We start from the raw sequence: 26,067 nt of genomic DNA on the forward strand, positions 1-26,067 counted from the left end.
ATTCCTTTCTCATAGAATTTTTATTCTCAAAAAATTTATCCATAAGTTCTGATGTCAACTTCATTTTTGAAAGTTAATTGAGTTCTGAAAAGAATGAAACAAATGGTAATCTAATGGAGCAAAGTCTGGGCTGTATAGGGATGGTCCCATCCGAGGTCCAGTAATTTTTGGCGAATTATCAAAAATGTGTGTGACGAAGAGAACATCTTTTCCATTCCTTAATTCTGGTTGAAATGCAGCATTCAAATTTGTTAGTTTTTGAATTAATTGTTCGGTCTCTGGAAAGCAGGTCATAATAGATAGGACCTTCAGAATTCCACCGTACAAAATTTTCTTTTGCTGCAATTCGACTTATGCCAAAATCTGCACAGGCTCATTAGCTCTACTCCACTATCTTTTGTGCTGAATGTTACTTTACACAACCCATATTCCATTGCTAGCAACAATTCGCTTTAAAAAGGTTTCATTTCGTACCCCTCGAGAGTGAGTCACAAAGGGTCATTTCTTGCCTTAGGCGATTGTCCTTATATGTATTTATGAGGAACCAACACATCAAGCTTTTTTACAAATTCAAGCTTTCGGATTTCAAGTCACGGATGATCGTGCGTTCTGCCAAAAAATCATCCTCGTACACTGCAGATATTCTCTTGTGAACTTCTATCACATCCATGCCTTCGCGAAGAAGGAAATTCAAAATGTGACAAAAATGTTCTTTTTCTTGTTCCATTTTGTTTTAATTTTAAATAAGAACTTTGAACACATTTCAAAAAACCGGGAAAACTTTTCGGACCACCTAATATTACATTCTCGAATGAACGGAACCAACCTGAAAAAATCTGAAGGTTGTAAACTTAAATTGTGTTTCTTATTTTCAGAAATTAGAAATTAGTCGAAAATCCTGAAGTAATCTGAAATTTCTAAAAGAAAATAGTTAAGTTTTGAAGAACGCATTTTAAATTCAGATTACAGCGGATTGTTAGAATTCAATAAGTTAAAAGAAAGTTTTCTAATTTGAAATGAGGTATTCTGATTTCAGGTTCTTATTCAAGCTTCTCTTGAAATTGAAACTGAAGGTTCAATCAGGCAACTTCAACTTTTAAAAATCGGACATTTAGAAATGAAATGTTTTGATATCAGATTAGCTCAAATTATCTTAACTTTTTACTAACACATTTCCTATACACGTTCTGTGAAACGTATTCAGACTGTCTTTTGTACACCTTTTGACCCCAAAACTAGCTTTATTTGAGATTTATTAGAAAACTATTATAATTTCCTGAAAATTTTAAGAGGGAGACATCTTAAGGGTACCTGAAAATAAGACGATAAAGATAGCTAGATAAAGAGGTAAAAATACGTATATATTCAAAATGAAAAATGCCACGCCCGTGGGGTTGTGACCCAATTGTGAAGCACCTCAGAGAGTATCTATGTGAAACATTATAGCTCTATCATGAGGGTTCTCGGGAAGCTCCTAGAGGTCAAGTTTGTATAAATCCTATAAAGGGTTTCAATATTCGTATTTTTCAAATGAAAAGCACCACGCCCATGGGGTTTGCACTCAATTATAAAGAACCCCAAAGAGTGTTTTTTCCCAAAGGTTGAGTTTTGGCTTTTTATGTCTTTAAGTTAAAAATGTCCCTGATGTAAAGTCCGTGGTATTCTTCGGCTCACAAAACGAAGATTACCCAATTCAAGTTTTGCCCTTACCCCCTCTATGCACTTGCATGGTGGTCCAGTACATTTCGTATATAATTGAATGTGCAATTCCTCAGATTATTTCGAATCATCGATCATAAAGGAAAGTTCATAAGAACATGGGCCCGCAAACACCTCCTCGCTGGGCGTTAAAAGTTCAGTTCAACCGATCTTTTATTGCAGGCCATTAGCCGTTTTTTTTTTAAATTTAAATTGCCTGTTCAATGTAAAAAATTAATTGACCCTCGCATTTTTCTCATATTTGCCCCCATTTTCGAGCTGTTCGCGGTAGTATCAGGACGAACATGATATTTAAAGCGTATTTCTTATAATTAATTGCTACGATTTTGTGTAGTTTTTATTATTATTTATTCAACATAAATAATAAAATTATTAGTTGATTCGATACAAGAAAAATTTTAAAATTGCAACTTTTAATGTCTTGTAACTAGACAAAAAAGTATTTGCGAATTGATGTTCTTAAGCACTTTTTTCCATAAAACGATCAGAGGAATTGCACCCTGAAATATATAAGGTTTTAAGTACATAAGGTTTTGAAACATCCTTCACAGCATCATTTGTTTTTGACATTGACACATCCCATTTGACAATTGACATATCCCATAAGATTTAAAACATTAATGTTTGATAATTTAATTTAAACTCCATCTGTGTGGTCAAACTTGCCGTAAATTTTTAAAATCCCCAAGAAGAAATTCTGGCCAGAGGATGCTCCTGCAACAAAGTGGAACTGAAGTTACTAGGAAAAGAAACTTCTCTTACATTTTCATCAAACTTTAAGTTGTTTGAAAAAGCCTTTGGTCGAGTGAAGTTTTACTCTAGAAAAGTGAAGTGAAGGAGTATTTAATAAAAATATCAATATCTATCAATAATATGGTTTCGATGATTCCCCTTTTCTAATTAGGTGTGTTTGCATACATATAGAAAATTACCGAAATAATAATTATGCTCCCAAATCAATCTTTGTGTTGCCAAACAAAGTAAACAATGCTAGCAGCAATTTAGCCCTAAAATATCAATTATTGTCGAACACCCAAAGCGGCCTCAAGGGTTTATTTGATTCATACCTGTGTCCCTTATGGATTACGTTTATGACAAATATGGTAATTAACCATTGTGTAAGCCATACTGCTTATTCGATTAAAGCTATTAAGACTGGTGTAATCAGATCTGTTTACATGTAACGCGTTAACTAGGGTCTCGCTACCTAGCGATAATTGCATAAATTGCCAGACATGAGTTGTGAGTTAAATTTCCTTGTTGCATTGAAAGGTTTTGGTTGTTAAAAAAGTTCCATCCCAAGTAAGACCCGACTTGGCGAAGTTAATGCAGCGAATTGAACCAATCTCTAGAGGTTTCGTTGTGGAATGAAATTGATTGCCCCTGAGAAATTATAGAGTTAAATAATAAGCTGCAATAAAATAACAACGGGGAGGTCTCTTTGGCAATTGGCAATTATTGAGCTTAATGGCAGAAAAAAATTGATTGTGAATCAAGAGAAATATTGAGAAAAGTCCTTTTATAACATTGGGTCATTCACACCCTCATTTACCTCCTAGTTGTTACTTTATTGCAGCTCTATTTAGCGGTTGAAGAAGCGGGATTTTAAGTTTTCAAATTGGCAAGTAACAAATTGCAAACCTTAAAAGTTAAAAGCAACTTCGTTTTAGTTCTTAAATTTAAGCTTGAGTTGCAGTTTTATTACCCAACTATTGAGCCTTGAATTACGTTTTAATTGCATAAGATAGCGGCCCAAATTGAATGGGATTAAATGGAAAGATTCTTATGAATTGTGGGCAGGGTTGCAATTTTGAGAAAATCTATTTATTATATCACGATTTTTGTGTATGCGGATGTAACGTCGTTTCCATACCTTTTTGGAATAAGATTGCAGCATGGAGGTTGAAACTTTATACTGTGTGTCTGAGATGATGATAAAATCTACAGGAGAACGTTTTCCTTTTTCCAATTGTATGCGAAGATGCATGCCAAAATATACTGAATGACAAAGAAAGGTAAACGCCTAGTGTTTGCATTTTTATTTCAATATAATTTTGCATGCTAATGTGTTTTGGGTTTAACAACAATAGACAACATTTTCAACCTTATCCGCACTGCAATCCGCCCTTAAGTTTTTTTGCACTATTCCGTGTTTGGGTACATTCCCCAGCTTAGTGATTTTGAGAGAGGGCAGATTATAGGGCTACGAGAAGTAGGTCTTTCCGTTATAAAAATTGCCAAAAGAAGCAAGAAATCTGTACGTACCATTTTGAGATGTTATCAGACATGGACGGAAGAAGGTCGTCAACACAAAGTTAGGGACACCGGACGTCGTAGGGGAATAACCGAGCGTCAAGACTGCCGCCTTAGGCTTTTGACTCTTAGAAACTATTTTAGTACCACTCGGAGGATTGCTCATCAATGGTTTGAAGAACACGGAAGGGTGGCTGGGATACGTACAGTATATTGTCAGATACAGAGTTTTGGGCTGTTTTCTTTTTGTCCCCATTGGGTGTTGCCTCTCACCCCCGAGTATCGACGTAACCGCCTGCAGCGGTGCAGAGAGAGAAAAATGGCATCAGGCATGAAACAGTGTTGCTTTTAGTGATTAATCCCGTTTTTATTTGTGGATGCATGATGGTCGTGTAAGGATAAGAAGGGGATGTGGCGAAAGGCTTGATCCATAGTTCAACGTGGAGAGGCATGTTTATCATACTGTGGGGGTAATGGTATGGGGTTCCGTTGAATATGGAAGTTTTCATTAGAGGTAACATAACAGCCCTTAGTTACATTCAGGAAATAGTGGAACCATGTGTCTTACCATAGTTGTGACCGTTCAAAACAGTATTTTTCAACAAGACAATGTCAGACCACATGTAGCTAGAGTGACGCGAGACTTCATGAACCAACACCATGTTATCATTTTATTATGGCCATCAAGATCACCTGACTTATCTTCTATCGAACACATGTGGGACATGGTAGGTCGTAGGTTGTTGAATTTAGAGCATTCCCCTCAGACATTGGCAGCACTTAAGCATGAGGTAGAGGTAGCCTGGAATGAGATACCGCAAAATGCTATAGGCTAACTCTAAACTAAACTAACTAAAACAATGCTCAGGTGTCTGAATGAGCGTTTAACAAAGAGGGTATTTGATACATTATTGAATAGTTTCATGTGGTGGTCAACAGCTTTGTCTCAAAATGTTATCAATTGTTGTTGGACCCAAAACACATTAGCATGCAAAATACTATTGAAATAAAAATACAAACGCTGAGTGTTTACCTTTCTTTGTGATTCAGAATATAATATATTTTACATTTAACTGACTTTCTACTCTACAAGGTGATATTACATTTTGTAATACTAATCATCTCTCAATGTTACAGTACGAGTTTTAATATGCCTCAGCATACCCCTGTCCTGGAGCCACTGTAGATACCCCTTATTATAAATGATAATGTCAGACTCCTCATAACCAAAAACTTTGTAATCAAAGAATAAATTGAGGGAGAATATTCGGCCGCATTCCTGCGTGGAGCTATTCGTTTCAAAATATGTATAACAATTACGCTTAGCAAAATTGCTAAAGTTGGGGTTGTTATTCCTTTAGGCTTTAAGGGATGAAATTTGCAGAAAATACTGTGCGGCCTGACCGCCGGAATTCTTAGCTGCTCGAGGCGCGGTCGGGCAGGATTGTATATAGGAATTCGATAAAGATATCTTAAATTATATTAACTTCTAAAAATAATATCAAAATAAAGCGCCCGGAAAATATCGGCGCAGTAAAATTGTTTGTGAATTTAAAGAATTTGAGTTTTTAAAAGAATATGTAACAGTAGTATTGATACTAAACCACCATAGAAGGAGCGAGGGGTGAGGACGAAACCCTGCGACTCTGTCCTTAGGGGCCTTTTTCGTTTCTCCAATCTACTCTTTCTCACTCCAAGTAGACCCCCTCCCACTCTGCAGAATATCGCTGTTATGGAAGAGAATACCTTTTACATTGAAGAGAGGGATCTTCGCAGAAGAAAAAGGTGGCGAAAACCTTATGTCAAATACGTGGCCCCGAAATAATAAGGATGAGAAGCGCTCTGCCGCACCACGCTTTTTATTCTACAGTAAACATTACTAAATATATTTGGTAGGATTTATCCCTTCAAAAATTTTATTTTATTTTCAATAAAAATTAAAATTATGTAATACATAAACTGTTCGTTTATACCATTCTGCCCTAAGTGAAATCCAACTGTAAAAAATTTATAATGAATGATGGAAGAAAACCGATTTGTTTCTTTTCATTTTTATTTAATTCATATTTCGTTACTAATCAAGCTGTAAGTGAATATCATATCCAACTATCACATTATATTATAGATAGGTAAATATACTGCAAAAAAATCTTATACGTCAAATTTAAATACTAAATAATGCTAGCAAATACCTCTATCGTTTAAATTCGATGCATACTCAGCGGGTACTGAATAATTCGACGACCCACCGGTGATGCACCATACGTCGAATTCTCTACCAGCGTACATCAAGAGGTTCAAGCTGAACATTTTCCAAAAGACTGTCCATCAAAAGACACCACAATGGTGGAGATAAGCGGCTGCCCTACGGATACTCGTCCTTGACCCTGGTTTCCTGGTGCTCTGGCGGATTTTGGATGGCTTTTGAAGAATCAAAAGTCCCCTGGAAGTAGCGTCAAAATGATTCAATCAACACACTCAGGACATGTGCAATGTCAGTAAACACACGTTATTTTTATGTTATTCACTGAGAGAGTTCTAAAACCTGACCCCTGGCGGATTCTGGAAGAGGTCCTCTCCTTAGGGAATTTCCTCTAACTATAGTCTTTTTGCTACCCCTTAATTCCCTCTTAAATTCAATTACTTAAATTAAAAGATATAGTCTTTCGATACATCCCCTTAAGTTGCCCGGTAGAAGCCCCTTTTGAATTTTACCCTTTAAGGCTTTTCAACGTGCGAATTCTGATGGGGCATGATTCCTTGACTGAGTGTTGTCACTGAGCCATTAAACACTCGTTGCCACTCCCTGTCAACTCCATTATTTAATTCCACTGTGGAGAGCGACTTGACTTAGAAGTTCGTTGAACTTGCCTCAGCCTGTGGTTCTCGAGGTCTCTGTCAGGGCTATATCCGTTTTGTCCTGCCTCGTTATTATATCTTCGGAGTCTGTGGTCGGATATCGAAATGTCTTCCGAAACACTGCAATTTTTAACTTCCTAGTTTTTTAAATTTTATTAATTCTTTTTCGTCCTTTGTTCTTCGTCAAAATTGGCTAGAAATTTTTCGTTGCCGATCTTTCTACGAGCAGTTGATTTCAACGCAGTTGTGTTAAAGGTGCTTTAATATTTTAGTTTGAGTAAGAAGTTATCCCTTTGTTGACATACAAATATTCGTGCGGCCCCAGAATTAAAGTCTTAAATTACAGTGTGATAATCCAGGCTTTCCATGCAGGCTGAATTTAAGGCTGCGCTCACTTGCGGCAACAATTAAACCCCCATTGTACTGCACCTAACTGCCTCAGGAGCCTAATTGTTTCACTGCCGTTACCTATTCAACAATTCAGCAGGAGCGACGTCTCTTTGCTCATCCTGCAGCAAGGGATTCAAATGGAAAGAAAACATTTGTTTTGCGCTTATGCAACAATGATTAATTAGTCGCTAAAATCGTGATACGGAATATCATGTCAGGATTCCTCAAATAGAGATCAATCAAGTGCAGGCGCCTAATTTGCCTGTATCATCATGATATACGTTGCAAGAATTTATATAAATCTTCAGAGGATGAATGAAAATATGCCAAAACCACACGTTCCGAGCTCCGGTTCTTGGTGTGGGTGGCGGCTTTGAATTGGGGGCTTGTTTAAGCTTTAACGCTGTTAAAGTGCTTCGCCCTCGCTTTATTGTTATTTTGTCATTTAGCTTCGCACCTTCTGGGTATTAAATTTTAATAGGCTCGTCTAGACAGAAAGCCTTTGTTGATTTTGTTATATCGTCCTAACGCTGTATTCATTCTTCGAGATTATGAGGCCTCAAACGTTATTAACGAGCATTTTTGAGCGAAGTTTCAGTTGACCATCATTGAGGTTTTTTTTTAATATCAGCCTCCTATTATCGAGATATTGATTCCAGACCAATAATTTTATTCGCCTGAAAACCGGACAATCGAAGAGGGTATCGAGGGCCAAAAACCACAAACAAGGGTGAAATTAAGGCGTAACAACCTGCCTAGCGAAGGCTTGTTCGAGTGGAAGGTAATATTAACCGGACCTTCTCCATTCTATGGCAATTTCTCAGTTCATTAATACGAAAGGGTTTAAAATTAATTAGATTGTTGTATCGATACCTTTCATGTTACACTCTGATGTTTAATTAAAAGTCGATTATTCTCAGAACAGTTTTTTACTAGCAAATGTAGAGGAAAGAGGAGGTGGAGCTTTGATTTACCCTGAATTTTTTTGAGCCAAAATATCTGTAATTTCGCCTATACATTCATATACCATAACACGGACCAGTGGCCAAAACAACAAACTGAAACGATGGACTTGAAAAGAAAAGCGGAAAGGGATATTCCAAAATCTGGCTCGAGAGCTGTCTAGAGCTTTATCGATATGATTCTTCCACTTATTTCCGAAATATTGGACATTTGAAGATCTTCAAGCACACACAACCAAACCGGTCACCGATCGGTCAGCTTTATTTTTACCGTTAAAATCCACCCCTAGTTAAAATATTCCTCCCCGTGACAGTTCCGGTTCTCTTGCCCGCAAACGTGAACAAAATGGTTGCTCCTTTGATATGTCTTAAACCATAATCGAAACTTACGGGCAAACACAACAATAACTGCATTCGCTCAGGAATGAGGTCCTCAAGAAACAATTAAATTTCAAGCCAGTTATGAGCACTCTAATTTCATTTAATTGTTCCAGCGGTCTCAAATTTGACTTATGAACGCAGTTTATCATTTGCGGTTGAAAGTGGTCTTGAATTCCAAGTTTGTATTGTACTGAAATTACAGCTATTTTTATGAAATAATGTGCAATGGCAAAGCCCATCTGCCGACGTTTATAGCGAGGATTGTTATCAATTAGTTATCTAAAGGTCGGATTATATCTAGGTCTCCTTTATAATTAACACTTTTACGTAAAATGCTCTTTAAAAGAGTAAATATGGGTTTCTGATTAAAATTAATCTTTGACGTGTCAACAATAGATAAACTTATTATACAGGGTTAGCCGTGCAATCCGTTCATTAGAAAATTTTTAACCCCTCTCGTGGACCAATGAAATTTGTTTTCAGATTAGAATCGACCATTTTGAATCGAAGTAATATATTTCCAAAATGACGACACTTCCGGTTATACCGGAAGTACCTATCAACTTCGTTATTTTAAATGGAACCTCCTAATTTTTTAATCATTTTCGGATTTCTTGTTAAATTTAAGACCAGTTTATGTAAAGTATTTTATGTGTACATTTACCGTTTGAGAGTTATAGCGGGAAATTTGAAAATTTTAACAGCTGCAAGATCTCATGGAAATTGGTATTGCGCGCTAACCGTTGCGAATTTTGGAATCGGCGTTCTAAAGCTCAAAGGAGACCTACATACATTTTGACGTATTTCAATTTGGCTCAAAGTCTTCCACAACCTTCCAAAACATGTCTCCGAATTTTCATGACTTCAAATGTCAGTAACTTGTCTATTTTAAACGGAACACTCTGTACCTTAAAGCATTGTCGAATCTAGAATTTAATTCTGTAAAAATTATTATTAAGGTTCCCTGGACGAATTCTGGATAGGGGAAGGGTTGTGGAAGTCATTTTCTCAAATTTAAATATGTCAAAACTTAGCTTATTAGGGTCTTTTTGAGCCCAAGAACACCAATTCCAAATTTCACAGTGGTTAGCGCACAATATCGATTTCCGTGGAATGTTGCAACTGTCAAAATTTTTAAATTTTCCAGTATAACTAGGAAACAGTAAATTTTAGATATAAGACACTTTGTATATGCAAACTAGTCTTAAAATTTTACGAGAAATCCGAAAATGGCAAAAAAGTTAAGGGTTCCATTTAAAACAACAAAGTTGCTAGCTACTTCCGGTATAACCGGTAGTGCCGCCATTTTAAAAATATTTTATTTAGATTCAAAATGATCGATTCTTGCCGGGAAACAAATCTCACTAGGCTACGATAATGGGAAGTCGAAAATTATCTAATAAACGGGTTATGTGGCTAATCCGGTATTAACGTGTCGAGTGCTAAAAAATAAGATCTGCAAAATATCTCATGTTTCTCGGATGCAATGGTCAGTAGTCCATGATTGAACCATTCCGCATGTACACTTCAAATCCATACAGCACAAACTGTAATAGCGCTGTCTGTTACAAAGTTTAGCTTGTCAATTTGGGCAAATAAATATTGAATGGCGGCACTAAAAGCAAATGTTCTCTTTCCATGAAGAAAGCAAAACTAAAACATTTCATTGTCTGAAATTACACCTTTGTATCACTTTCATGGCATTTAACATAACAAGATCCAACTTCCATTCTCAGTGCGGACTTACGAAGTCAGTCTTGAAATGTAAAGGTAAATTCAAAGAGATATAACCCCCTTTGTTTGCTCAAACTCGCTCTAATGCATCAAAAGGTTTTCTGGAGCATCATCTATATTGAGACATAGAACGGGCCTCGAGTCAATTTTAAGCCACGTTCACACCGACTGGTTTGTTGTCTATGATTTACGAAGTTTGTTTGCAATTTGAAATGAAACACAAACAAGCACACATCGTTTCATTAGCAATTTCCCGATGGAAAAAGCCCAAAATGCGCTGCTCTAATATTATCGGAAATTGTTTTTATTTGGAAACATAATAATACAGTTAAAATTGAAACTAAAGCCGAGACATGTTATTTGTTTTACAGTTTTAACTGTAGTGGAATATTCATTAATTCCAGAAATAAAGCAAAATGTCTGTAATATACTGCCAGGATTCGATTTTCTGTACTTATTAAATCGGATTCACACATGCCGGGTTCCGCAAGACTCGTGTAGCGAACATCCACTATTCGACAGAAGCGAAGCTGCGAGAATGGATCGCTATACGCAAATATTCATTATTCGTGATGTTATTCGTCATTCCCGCCAAAAATGGTCAAAACATGCCGGAGCAATAGTAACGGTCATACAGAGGGTCATCACAAATATTATCAAATAAGCGCATGCGTGTATTGGAAGTTAGCCAGTTTGAAAATCGTGAGACGAATAATTTAGCGATCAATCAAGATCCGCCTAATCCCACATGTGCGGTTCTTCCTTTAGGGAAATTTTCGAGGTTAAGTTTCATAAGAAAATTGCGTTATTTGTCAACAAAAAAGGCACCATAAAAACCGGGAGATGGTTAATAACTCTCTTAACTCGTATAAGGTTTACGAGTTTTGGCTAAAAGTCATTTTGCTCCCAAATATGCTGTTATAAAAGTTATTTCATAAAAAAAGGGTGGGTGGTAGCTTTTTATTTCCCAATATATCTAAAGGGGAATGGGTTTTTTTCAGCTGTATAATGACGGTAATTTGGTTGTATTTGGTGTATTTTTTGGATAAATCTCTCGTGATCTGGCGTTTAATATTCACGATCTGTCTTCCTGATTTCAGGAGAATTGCCAAATAAATTTAACCCACATTCCGTTAGGGTTATATAAAGTTGAAGACTAATTAATATTTAGATTGAATTTATATGTATTCCATTAAAACTCAAATAAGCTCATACGAACAAAAACCGATTTCATTGAGCATTATCCAGCGAGTTTTCTCACAACCAAAAAATGAACAATAATCATTAGTTCATACTGTTGGTAAAGAAGAGAAGATTTGTCAATGCTGCAAAACGAAGAGCTAAGCGACGAGTTGGCCATGGCTAAATTGCCTTTAAAACGATATATCATGCTCCTATGCTCAAATCGTCATATTTCGCAAACAAATGCAGCTTTGTTTATGGTGTCCGCATAGGAATATTTGGGGTTTTTGCCGAAGGCGGCTTTGGACCGACATATTAATGGAAAAAATTGCCCGCTTATGGGACTTCAAGAAAACGTGACGCATCAAACGTCTGTGGGCCAAACGATCGCGATGCGATGCCTATTTGAAGGTGATGAGTTTAAATCGATGCATCAGGTGCTTATCCCTACAGTGGATCTGAAAAATATTGGGACACATACGTATAAGCATAGCTTATACGTATCACATACGGTATAGCATAGCTTATACGTATGTGTCTATACCGTATTAAGAAACAATAGTTAATGGCATTTTTTATGTACTAGTCTTTGTAATAATACACAGGGGGTCCCAATATTCCATGTACACAGCGGTACCGTAGATTCCTGAGATCAAAATATGACGATTTAATCATATATACCTTAATGCAAAAGTTGATAATTACAGAGCTACGGGATGTCAAAATTGAATTTTGAAAATCAATTTTTAACCATAATTATTAAATCGAACGGGATAATGTCTTGAAATTTATTACTCGGGGATTTTTCGTGATGGAAAATCCATATTTGCTAACGATTTTAAGTTTACTCATAGAGGACGCAGCACACGGTTTATGTTACTCATTTAATTTCTTGCTACTTTTGTTACGTTAATTGACTTTTCAATAGAATAGCTTATTGGCCTGTTATTTATGCTTTAAAAAGGTATTCCTTAGTCATGTCGTTATGAGCAACCGTTTTCAAGAAAAATGCATTTGATCTAGTAGACGTTCAATAATGACTTATTGTAATAGTGACAGATACCAAACATTTTAACTTTTCATTAACAAGTGTGTGTTTACATTAGTGTTTTATAGCCAAATTATCATGAAATACACGTTTAGTGAGTAAACTGATATGATGTTAGTGTTTGATTTTTGTAGTGGCCATGGTCGTAAAAGTGCACGGGTATTATAGTAAACATTATTGAGCAACCACTAGTTCAAATATATTTTTCTCGAAAACGGTTGCTCATAGCGACATGACTGGCATTTTTAAGCATAAACAATGGACCAATACGCTATTCTACTAAAAAGTGAATAATGACGCAGAAAAAAGTAGCAGAAAATCAAATGAGTAACAAACTGTATGCTACATCCTCCATGAGTAAACCTAAAATCATTAGCAAATATGGATTCTCCATCCCGAAAAACTTCCAAGTAGTAAATTTCAAGATATTTGCCCGTTCGGTTTAATAATCATGGCTAAAAATTGATTTTCAAAATTCAACTTTGACACCTCGTAGCTCCGTAACTAACAACTTTTGGATTAAGGCATATATGATTAAATCGTCATATTTTGATCTTACGACAACTCTGTGTACACAGAATATTGGGACACCCTGTATTATTAACAATAATGCAAAAATATTAACAAATTATTTTAAAAGTTCAGAATATTTAACAAGAATACAACAAACTATATATTTTGGACATCACAAAAATATTTAGACATTCAGTTTTAAAGCTATTTATCACATCAAAAAGTAACTAAAATTTAGTATGACCTTCTTTCTGACCTATCACATATTGCAAACGTCTAGGCATAGATGATATGAGATTTTTTATAAAATTTATATACATTTTTTCAACTCTTCAAGCAAAATATGTTTTGATTCATTTTTGCTTGAAATATCATGTTGTCTTATTTTTGTGTCTAAATAATGCCATACATGTTCAATGGGACTAAGATCTGAGGATTGGGCAAGAGTTTTAATTACTTTTTTTTTATTTACAAATCCATTCTTGCACAATTTTAGCAGTGTACTTTTGATCATTGTCCTAATAAAAAAGTCCTCCTTATGCCCATGTCACTTGCACTTTTTAATAAATTAGTTTTCAAAATGTTTAAGTACATTGCTTTATCCATGATACCTTCAATGAAAACCAATTCACCAACTCCCTAAGACGAAATACAGCCCCATACCATCAATGAACTGAATTTTGATTAGTTACACAAAATTACGTCATTCCAACAACCATCTTCCTTTAAAATAAATTCAGAAGTAAACGCGAATCTCAAGTTCTTATTTTTGTTTTATCCTCCCATTGTATCCATTTCTGCGTATGCAGCATCGATTAGTTTCAGCGGATATTTTTTTATTTGTTTGTTGTTTTAGGTTTACTTGCAGTTTAGGGACTCTAATTTTGGGATTTTTCTGGATTTGGTTTATAATAAACCTTTCGTCCCGTTCGTTTAAGGCATGTGGACGTTCGGTTTGTTTTAGGGAAGATATGCAATCTTCATTCTTATAACGTTGGATAATGCCACTAACTGTACTTTTTGCTAAATTTTGTTTTTTAGCGGTTATGCGATAGGAAAGCTTCCTTTCATAGTTGAATATCGCTAATTATCTTAAATCAAAACTAATATTGCTTTTATTTTTAATTTGTCCAATTTTCTTCCGTTCTAACATTAAATTCACGGGTAACACTGATTTCAAATTGCCAAATTGAGTTACTTATTGAAATTGACATTAGAATAATGAAGAACCAATAAATGTTCGAATATTTATTTAATGTCCCAAATCGATACGGGATTAAAGTTTTATCTATTTTTTTGCATTAATAAGAAAATATTTACGTATTTTTGCATTTTTGCTAGCAACAAACGACTACAAAATGCTATTAAAAAGAAAAACGAACACCTTTTAATTTTTTGTTAGTTATAAGCAAATACTGTTCAAAAGCAAGTCCGAACATTTTTCTGATCCACTGTAAATCGTCATATTTCACTAATAAATACTGTTTTGTGTGTGTAAATTGGCGTTATTTTGGCGTTTTTGCCAAAGGCAGTCTTCAGCAGCCATATTAGCGGAAAAAGTTGACCGCTTGTGGCGGATGGAGGAAGGGCGGAAGGAACATGGTGCATCAGACATTTCTCGGCCAATTTAAAAATATCGATCGCGCTTATCGTCATATTTGGCAAATAAGTGCAGTTTTGTTTGTGGTCTGTTCGCATAGAAATATTTTGGCGTTTTTACCGAAAGCGGCTTTGGTCCGGTGAGAAGGAAAATATGTGATCCCCTCGATAATTAAGAGGTGGTACACTCTGAGTTTGTAGTCTCAGAGAACTGTTTCGTGCAAATAAATCAACAACCTTCACTACTTATTAAGGTTTACTGATATTGAGAACTTCGTCATCCAATAATTACGAGAAACGTGATAAACGAGAAACTGAGAGGCTACTTCCGTAAAGAGCTGGCATATGTGCTAACTGCATATGAGCATAACACTTAATTAATCATGGATGCGAATATAGACGAGACTAAACACTCGTCTAAACGTGATTGAGTTTAAAAGCGGATTCTCATGAGTCAATTTTGTTGATCAATATCATTGAATCTATGCTATTATAATAGAATAAAATAGATTACTATGGATATACGTTCAATGGCATTGCTTAATAATATTGCGTGTCAATAAAAATGAAAAGCATTTCTATTTTTCGTTGATATATAGGATTGATTCAATGAAATTGAACGCAGCTTGACCGTGAAAACAAACGTTCAGTACCATTGAAAGACTCATGTGGGTATTTTTGAGGTTAAAGTTTAAGTATGTTCGTGAAAAATCTTGTAATTTCAATTTTGCTGGAAAAGCGTACTTCAATAAAGTTTTTTTTCTGTATAAAAGGTGACACTTTATGTAGAAGTTTTTCAAATTTATCTTCATCCACTCTTAAATGGTTTTATTGCCATCTAATTCATCTATTGCCAATACCAGTAACAGTACTGAAGCACCTTCATAAATTCTGTTTTAAGATCCCTAGTTTGACCTGCCAAAGACGAAGTTTTCTGTTTCTCCCGTTTCTGATCAAATTGTTTAAGTATTTATGCACAATACGATTGCCGACAGGTACAACTTTCTTCGCAGTCATTTTTGATGCTGATACTTTATAGACTATAGCATATTGAATGCTCTTAAATCATGTGAACGAATTTTACATTCAATTCAATCTTCAATAACGTAGATACAAAGATATTGATCAATGAAATTGACTAAGGAGAACCCGCCTTGAAGTGTGACTGACTAAAAATTGTACCGGTTTTCTAAGTAAACCTGCTTAACTCTTTGAACTTTAACCAAACATAAACAAAGCATAATTACTCTTTCTCATGCTAGCTGAGGGTGAATAAAGAGTTCATGGCCTCAATTTAGGCTAAACTTAAATATAAAAAGAAATTAATCTTAAAACGATTGAGGCTAACTTCCTACTCTTAAAGGGTATTCCATCACTATATAGACTAAAACTAGGCCTATGTGTAAACAAATCAAGTAAACACAAGATAAGAACCAAAACGGTCATTGATGGATATGTCGATTTACAAATCCCAACACTTAGACCGTCGTATTTGTGGACAAAATTGCCCGATTTGGGGCTTCATAGAAACGTGAGGCATCAAATGTCTATGGGTCAACCTAAGGCCAGATACGCACTATGCGGGTTCCCATGATGCAACCAGCCGTCCGGTTGACCGTATGCAATAAAAATGTATACTACGTGACAAAGAAAGGTAAACACCCATTAAAAACCATTTCATTTTGATAATTTTTTGCATGTTGACTTATCTTAAAAAAAGAAAGAAATGATCCAAATTTCAAGTTTGTCTGTTAATTTTTTTTTTAGTTTCCATGGGTCGTTCCTTAAAAAAATAAAATTTTGTTTAAACATTTTTGTTCACATTTGCATCGCAACTTTTGTGAAGTGTGTTGCAATCGGTCATAATTTTTACTCCTTATGCCTAGAGTGCGTAGAATTGAACAGATCCGTCAGCTTAGTGACTTTGAGAGGGGGCGGATCGTTGGGTTGCGCGAAGCAGGTCTGTCGGTCAGAGAAGTGTCTAGAAGAACTAACAGATCCTTAGGAACCATAGTGCGGTGTTACCAGGCGTGGACTCAGGAAGGCCGTGGGCACAGAGCCAGAGGCACTGGGCGACTCGGAGGAACCACAGAGCGCGAAGATCGTCGATTGTGACTTTTGGCTCTTAGAGACCGATTTAGCAGCAGTCGAGCTATTGCAAATCAGTGGTTTGAAGAACATGGGAATAGGGTTGGTATGCGTACAGTATATCGCCGAATACGAAGTTTTGGCCTTTTGTCCTATCGTCCGCATTGGGTGCCGCCTCTCACTCGCGAACATCGATCTAACCGCTTACAATGGTGTAGAGAGAGGATTCAGTGGGACCAAGAATGGACTCAGGTGATCTTTAGTGATGAATCCCGCTTCTGTCTGGGGATGAACGACGGTCGGGCAAGGGTGAGAAGGCGACGGGGTGAAAGGCGAAATCCACAATTTGACAGTCATGTCCACCGTACTGTAGGCGTTATGGTATGGGGTGCTATCGCATATGGTAGCAGGTCACCCCTAGTTTTCATTAGAGGCAACATGACTACCCAACGCTATATCCAAGAAGTGTTGGAGCCATATGTGATTCCATATTTTCGAACTATCCCGAACGCTATTTTCCAGCAAGACAATGCTAGACCTCATGTTGCTAGGCAAACAATAACGTTCATGGATCAACATCAAATCAACCGTTTATCCTGGCCACCTCGATCGCCGGATCTGTCTCCTATTGAACATGTCTGGGACATGATTGGCCGCAGACTGTTGAATTTACAGCACCCTCCACAGACTTTAGCAGCCCTTACTCATGAAGTTCAGATTGCCTGGAGTGAGATACCTCAAGAAGACATTGACAATCTTATTAGATCCGAGTCCAGGCGTATCAATGAGTGTGTAAGGAACCGTGGATGCTCATCACACTATTGAAAAAAAAATGAAGTTCTTCCTCTGATCTTGCTGAAAATGTAATCATTGAATAAGTATGTGGTACTGAACACGTACAAAAAAAATTATCAAAATAAAATTATCTTTAATGGGTGTTTACCTTTCTTTGTCACGCAGTATATGTCAGAGTAGGTTTATTTTTCAAAAAAATTAAACAAACGTAAGTCTCTGGAACACTGCTTTATTTTCCAGAATCGAGAAAGGAATGTCCTCCCGACACAATGCGTCGTAGCCATTTCCGAGCGCATATATTTCATTAAAAAGAATTAACAAATAACATTCAATCATTTTTCCTACAGTTACCAACCGTCCGTCATTTTTCCCACGCTAACGTTAAAACAAATTAATAAACAAACCCTCTATCATTTTCTTTATGAAAGCTCATATGTACATTAACTTACGAGGAAACTTTATTTCTATTCGCATTATTCCGTGGTTGATAGTGTAAGTTAATATACGTTTTTTGTGCATGTGGTCAATCGGACGGCGGGCCGCATTACAGGTACCCGCTTAATGCGTATGTGCCCTAAGGGTAAAGCATCTCGATGTTCATCTCGCCACTCATCTTGCCAGGAATTGAACATCGCCGCTGATTAACATAATGAAGTTTACATTGCTGTTTACAGTAGTTTATTTGTCTAGTTTCTCACGAACAGGGGAAGTAGTAGAAATGTTGTCTGATTCAGATAAGGATAGTGATTCGCCAAATAGCTTGATATGGTGGTTATTGGCGGCAACGGGAGATCAAAGGTGAAATATGCATCAAAAGCGTACTAGACTTGGTGAATTTATATCAGCAACTTAAAGGATATCCTGATCGAAACTAGTAATATTTTAGAATTGGTCAGTTAATGTTTAATTACATCTTGCAGCCTATTTAACCAAGAATCGAAAGTGATAATATATCAACTAACACAAGCAGCCCATCAGCAAGAAAGAATCTCTAATTAAAAAGAATACCTTCACTTAAAAAAACCCATTATGAGATTTTAAAGCAAAACGCATTATTTCTACATAAGTACAGCAGTGTCACAATAATAATATTAATGAACCAGGTGGAACTAAAGTAGATACGAAATAAAACTTCTGCAATGCCAAATATTTGTTAATCAGATTTACTTTTCTTTAAAGTGAGGATATAATAATTACTTGAAGAATACGAGGTACTGCTGATTAATGCACTGTTACCCTATGGAGGGAGTGGGGGATTGAAGCAACCAATCACGGAGCAAGTTTCAAGCACCTCCCCGTTGGAAAACAAAATATTTTGTTTCTATTGTTTTGATGTACCACCGCCGGATGACGAGGTGAAAGTCGAGGTGCGCGGCGAGGTGCGATGTCTCACTATGTTTTTACCCTAAAAGTATTGATCGTCCTGCGACGTCGATTTTAAGGTAATAAGTTCAAATCGATGCATCAGGTTCGCATACCTAAATCGTCATATTTCACTAATAAATACTGTTTCGTGTGTTGTACGTAAACTTTGGGATTATTTTGGCATTTTTGCTGAAGGTGGCTTTGGAACATCATTACGTCTGTAAATCAACAATTGTGAATCATTTGTGCATTGTATCGAAGGCCTCTGTCATTAAAAGTTTAAAAGAAGTAATACTAATAGCTGAAGATTTGCTTTCATTCAATAATGTCATCTACAAAGCAAATAGGAAACTTTCCAAATTAAAACTTGCATACTTATTGAGAAGTAAACTTAGAAACTGTGGTTAATGGTTATTTACTTCACGGCGTGGAAGTGCGGAAAGTGATTCTCGATTATCGATTGATCTCAGCTTCAAGTCGTTGGATCAATGGAATCAGAGTGCGGTAAAAATCACTTTAATAATGTTAGGTACCATATTTTCCTTGCGAGCGAATGTGTGTTCGTTACAGGCACACGGTGAGTAAAAGCTCTTTACAGCTCACGAGCGGCAAAGTGCTACTTTCATCTCGTAAATCCCTGTGGTAAAACCACTTTACTACATGCCCTTAGGAAAAGTATCTGATGTGTAAGAAATTCTATTCCCACGTACCACTAGAATTTTTTCAAAGTTTGATCAACCTGGATGAAGATTGGAAAAAAGCAATATGCACAGTTCTAAAAATTATAGTAAAACTCAAGTTTCACTAAAACCCAATAATAGACCCGTATATCTATAACTTTCCTTCGAAAATCTGCAGAAAACCTGCAACAGGCTAAAATCCACAGGTATCCAGATCGGACAGGTTTATCCAGTAACGAGCATCTTATCTCGTGTCCCCTGCACCCTACTATCTAAACCTCCAGGCCCCTCTTTATCTTCACTCAAATACGGGAACTTTTCCACCAACTTCCCCAGTTTATAACAATATCTTCGTAAATGATTCGTCAAGAAGGCGATGTCTAATAGCCGTAAATTTTCTAAAACCGTGGAAATCTCCGATGTTACGAAATCCGGTTCCGGTCTTCCGGGGCCCGGAAGCGAATAAGCTGCTCCGCGAGCGCCTTAAATGTCTGATGAATGCCCCAACGGACGCTTGAAAATTGAGTTACCTGACGTGTACGTGATCTCAGGTCATTAGGCTGCCGATGAGGTGTTTCAGCTCAAAATTTTAACAACTCCACTTCTGCCTTTCTGAAATTCTGGAATGATTATGGTAAGTTGGTTCACAAGCTACCACATTTTTTGCTTCTATAAGAAGCAAAAAAATTCATTTCTCAGCAATTCCAAAGAAGAAACTAAACGGATTATGTGGGTCTAACAAACCGTTTTATAGGAAAAGTTTTTAAAATTCGAGCAGAAGGCGTCACGTCCAAAAAATAAAAGAATCGCCAAATAACCGAGACCACCTGCTCTAAAATATCCGGGATCCGCGCCACGTAGGAGAGACAGTAATTTAATTTTCAAGATGTCCAACTTTAAAAACACTCGAAACAGCTTGCTCACTTCCGGACGGAAACTGCTCTGGAGCGGATGTGGGAAAGGAATTTTCCAGCTACGGGGGCATTCGCAAATTAACCGTTCAGCGCAAAGGAAAGTTTTAATGGAGTGAATTGGAAGAAATAGTTTAACTCTAATTGCAAACAAACCATTGAAATTCTAAAACGTCTGCGAGAGACATTGTAGCAACTTCAACCCACGACGAACACCTGAGATAACCTAATTTCCCAAACAACATTTTTACCAGTAAAGCTATAGCCTCTTAAAGCCCGGTTTTCAAGTTCCTGGCAACTTTGCCAGCAAGATAATTTCGATAAAACTATGAAATGAGAGCAAAGCATTGGTCAATTTCTCCATTTTCATGGAAATGATCTTGCTCGAAAGTTACAAGAAGTTTGAAAAACCGGACCAGAAATAGTCGAAATATCAGTGTCCTGGTAACTTTACCAAAAAGATAGAATCCATGGAAATGGAAAAGTTAGCCTACAGATTGCTCTAATTTCTAGAGATCTTATGGACATTATTTCTAGGAGATAAAGTTATCAGTGCCGGTAATGGCAGCAAACAACAAAAAAAGTGCAATTTTTTGGCCTCCATGTATTAGTGTCCTTACGTCCTTATTTTTTCATCAGAAATACGTCGTATAAAATGTAAGAGATAATGATAACGTCACTTCCTCCAACTCCGCCATCATGCATTAGTGTCCCATTTGCCAAAAAGAAACCTCGAAAGTGTAAAAGGCTATACTAGATCCACTTTTTCTATAATAGATCATTGCCTCTTAGAATGCACGAGTGATAGAAAAGAAATTAACATTAATATGCAATTTCCCAGAGCTATTACACAAACCATACCAGATTTCTGGTCGGGACCAAAACGCCAACTTAAGAGCTTTATTATGATGATGCAGTTTAACCAATCTAACCTATCCGCATCACGTATTTCTCAGGTAACTTAATTTAGCAAACGTCCGTCTTGGCCCTTTATGGGACATTTAAAGCGGCGTTCGTAGCTGCAGCTGGCTTGCTCCAGGCCCTAGATGGGCCCCGTGAGGGAAAAGGAGCGAATTTGCAATTTCTCAACGCCCCGTGCCAATTATTCAGTTCAGGTCATTAAGCAGCTTTTGTTTAAAGTCGTTTAGCGAATTGTTGAAACCTCAATATAAATCGTTCGGTCTGTGTATTTTATGGGACCGTATTTGCTCGGTTTCCAAGCTGGATGGATGAGGTTTTCACTTTCCAAGCATAAGCAGGAGTATGCTCCTTTTCCAAACATTTTTTAGATATTGCTTTTGAGGTAGCCGCAACTTTCAGGAGATATATATCCAGCTAATCGACTTTTATAACTGAAATAACCGAGCAAATGCCTTCAATAAGGATCGCTAAAGTTTACGAGGTAAGGTTAGAACTCATAGTATTTTCATACGGTTCACCGCATGAAAGTGGTAAGAAGCATTTTGCGGGAGGATCCAGGGCTATTGCAGATTTCCAGTTAAAATTTCATTATTTTAGAGCTATATTTGTAACTCCGTTATGCATATTCTAGTTAAATTCTCAATAAAATTGCGCAAAAAACAGACGATCAAAACTGTTTTTTGGGATTATTTGAGCCTGATTGGAAACCGCGCAACTTCTGTTAAAATATTAATTACCGCACGATGAAATACTCAGTTTCGGAATGCAATTTACATTCATGGCAAAGAGTAATTTTAACCTTTTAGCACTGAAAAAATATGTGTTAATTTCCTCAAAACCCGAGTCAAAAATAGAATTTCAACACAGTAAAGTCTATTATAAGTCGCCACGGATGCTTGCTCTAAATTGTCCATACTTGTGGGACACTGCACATCTGGTCCAGACTTTTTAGTTCAGATTTTCTCGAGGAAAGCCAATAAGCTGTCTTGTCGAAGTCAGTTAATATCCCATTAAAGTGGAACACTGGCGAGGAAAAATTATTAGATTGCTTTAGTTTTCCTTGCAACTGCTCTCAAAGCCGGGAAAAGGAAAGAGTTAACACCACAAATCAATTGACACTTCTGCAACTTAGTATGATAATTGAAGTCAACGTTCTGACACGTTTTGGGTGTGTAAGTGAGTGTTAAATTTGTAGGGTTCCCATGTTTCAAAACCAACCCTGAAATTGGGTATTTATGGCCTAAAACAGCCTCTTAAATTTCCTCCACCGTTGTCTGGCTCCCATATTATTTGCGGCAAAGATCGATACAAATGTAATCACCCACGCTTCTAAGTGGTTTAGGTGAGTTCCAATACATTTTCCGATACGCCATTAATCTCGTTATTTCGGGATGACTCAACATTTCTTTTCACCAATGATCCCTTCCGATATACAGGAGAAAATTGTTACACTTTATGCCTGGAATTATATCCAGTCGAACTCACTAAATAGCTCCACTTTTACGTTTTCCATAAATCCAAACATTCCATGTCGATTTTCATACCTGAAGAAAACGAAGAGGGAAAACGACACTGTCTTTGAAGTCGTTCAAAGAAATAAGCTAATTATTAGTCAAAGTGAGAGTAAATTGAAAAATCAAGTGAAAACGTGCAGAAGAGTTTAAAATTGAAGATGAAGCTAACAGTGACCCAGTAGCGAGGTTTGATGTTGATGCTGTAGCAACTCGAAAAGAGCATAAAGAAAAAAAAACGACGCAGAAGGAAATTATTGGCCGAATATTCAAAGAAAACTGTAATGCCAGTCTGAATAGTTACTGTTCAGAAGTGTTCAAGAACGTGAAAAAGTGCAGTAAAGTCGTTGAAATTCAGAAAGAGTCCTAAAACTGCGCAAAAGTGCTTCTGAAAGCTTCACAGCTGAGGAAGTTGTTCTTCAGTGTGGATTTTGGAAATTGATTTTGTTAGGAAGATTTTAACGGAGAAGGACAAGTTTCAAACCATGAAATTGGTAACTGAAAATCGAGGATGAGTGTGAGGAGCAAGAGAAAGCTATTGGAACTTGAAAATGAGGAGTTCTGTGAGCAAAAGAATGGGGATTTTATAGGCGAAATATTTAAATATGTGTAGTTGTGCATGGATATTACATTATGGATTATTATTCAAAAAATGTTCCTGCTTTTGGCATCACACCAATGCCCAGACTCATACAAAATGTATTTACCAAAGGCCACTTCGTTCTTTGTTTCTAGTAAGCTCAGATTACACGTATAATTCGTAGTGAAATATGCACCTTTAGAGCACAATCCCATTCATACAGTTTCAACAAAAACTCCGCAATACCAAAGCATTGGATAGAGTTGAATTTCTCGTCCTTTTAGCGTGATAGAGCCGGCTTCAGAGCTCAATGCTCTTTATGTCTTAATATTAAAGTAGGCGACTGTTTCAAGAAATGCGGATGCCTTTTGCTAGTTTGAGGAGGCAAATTTTACCTGGATTTGGAGGCAGAATTTCATTTTCTTCCCTAACGGAAGGTAAAAATTATGAAAATGGAAAAATTGCAACGTTTTTTTCGGAGAACTTTGGAATTTCCGGATTCAAATTAAATTAGTTTCACTTTGCTCCGGCCGCAGCCAACCTCGTTAAATGTCCCCTAGAACAATCGTTCCATTACAATAGCCCTGTCCAATTCTTGTGCAACGTAAACGGCTTAAACCAGTTTTCTCAAAAACGTGTTCCTCGTTAAAAATTGGCCAAAATGATTAAGCTTTCCGGAGAGGTGAGGCATTAAAACGTTCAGAAATAAATCCGCTTTTAAGAGCGTAATAATTTTAAGGGGGCAATGCGGTTTTAGAGTTTTATATACAAAAGAAAGTACAGAAAAGATAATAAATTATTTTTGCGCACAGACACAGCTTGAATTTTATTATGCCTTAGATCATGATAAAAATATTATGGAGTGAAGGAGTTCGGAATACAAGTATTGCGCTTACGTTATGAAATATTTTAAGGTAACTCGACAATGGCGAATTTTGTATGCTTTAGCTATTTTATTTCTATGGTATTTCGAAAACTCGCTTTTGTCTAGGAAAGCTCTGGCTACGTGAACTTTATTATTTCGATGTTAAAAGAAAATTTAATTCTAGCTGGAACCAAACCAGAAGTAAGGACCGTTCTGATTTAATTATTTACGTTCCGTTCCTGCCATGGAAATATCCCTCGAAAGGTCGAAACTTCAAAAATACATTTCAAATTTACATTCTTTGAGCCTTGATAAAAGGGGAAGCAGGCATAGGGAAGGAAAACGTATTTTATTTTGTATCTTTCCAAGTACGTACAAGGAGAGATGCTGAATTCGCCACTTGCATTACCGCATGTTACACGTGGTATTTTATTATCCAATGAAACTTTCATTTTATGTGCTTTTGTGGAGGAGGGAAATGCATGAGGGATGCATTTTGGGTAATTGGATTTACCGCTGACGTTTTTATCTCTCGGGAAGTAACTTGGGACATGTCACCGGAGCAGATATATGAAAACTCTTCCCTCCCCTTCATCCGTCGAAAGATTAATATGGCCGGAATAAATTTTGCGCAGACAATGGCTCATATTTATTCGACAAAACATTAAAGCAAAGCTTCGGCTAGAAAAGGGTAAAATATTGAACCCGAGAGGAAGATTTCCGATTTAATATGGAATTTCATTTTTCTACTTAGACGTTATGTATTCAAGACACATCGAACGCAGGCACAAATAAGAAAAACTTTTATCTTCTCAAAGGAAATTGGCCTTTATTTTTAAAATAAATTACGAATGAAATATGCTCGTTTTATCGGAAGGACTCGGCTGTCGTCAGTGTTGATTTATGGAAAGAATCAGGATGCGAGCCAAGGTAATAAAAAATTTTTAATGCCATATTCTCTGGCTGGCTGTATTCAGAAAATAAATTTATCGACCAGGGCGCAGATATGGGGCTGCATCCTATTTTTGCGGGTTTGCCACGTCGGTGTCACTTGCACACTGTTGATTTAGCGATAAAAGTGCGCTTCAAACCACGAAATATCCATATCAAGTGTAAGTCCCAAGCCCAAGGCCTAAACCCACTTTTCCTTCTCAACGGTCGTTAATATAAATTTGTTTTCGCGAAATGCAGCCATAAATGGCATGTCCTTATATGCATCCAACATCATTTTTCCTTAAAAGAACATAAAATAAAAATTTCATGCGGTAATAAAATATCTGGGCTTTTACTCTCAAGTGGGAAATTCAGCGACGTCGTTCTGCTATTATAAGAGCACACGGGCTACATTTTGTTCTGGTTTTACCTCTCCAACGCAGGACAACGCTTTGTTGCTGTATTAAAGAATATCGAGTTTCTCTCGTTACTCTCCATTGGATTTAATGAGAAGGACCGACATGAAAAAAGGAACTTTTTATGCGAAATTTGTTTGTCAAAATGGGAGGGAGCAATATTTCCTAATTGGAAGCACACTGTTGAAGAGACAAAGGTTTTCTTCTACAATTTCGGTAACTTCCCAGGCAGAAAGGTAAATTTAGACATCTTCCCGTGTACGTACGTTTGCGATGAACCTTTTTTCTACCACTAACGCAGATTCCGAGGCTAACGGTTAACGTGGGCGGAGCCAGTCCGGTGTTACCAAATCTCTCACCCT

At 36.8% G+C, this 26,067-nt stretch overlaps 2 protein-coding genes across 3 annotated transcripts in view; one reads left to right on the forward strand and one right to left on the reverse strand.

The window, feature by feature from the left end:
- The window catches only part of LOC136409399 (ATP-dependent DNA helicase DDX11), a 156,975-nt gene extending 155,104 nt beyond the window's left edge, over positions 1–1,871 (reverse strand). The window contains exon 1 of the mRNA XM_066390868.1: positions 1,866–1,871. The gene's annotated coding sequence lies outside the window, so the exon portion shown is untranslated. The remainder of the gene's footprint in view (positions 1–1,865) is intronic.
- Positions 1–26,067, forward strand: part of LOC136409417 (chondroadherin-like) — a 121,771-nt gene that overhangs the window by 29,106 nt on the left and 66,598 nt on the right. The window lies entirely within an intron of this gene.

The sequence above is a fragment of the Euwallacea similis genome, chromosome 6, assembly GCF_039881205.1.
Source record: "Euwallacea similis isolate ESF13 chromosome 6, ESF131.1, whole genome shotgun sequence".
NCBI classification, from domain to species: Eukaryota; Metazoa; Arthropoda; class Insecta; order Coleoptera; family Curculionidae; genus Euwallacea; species Euwallacea similis.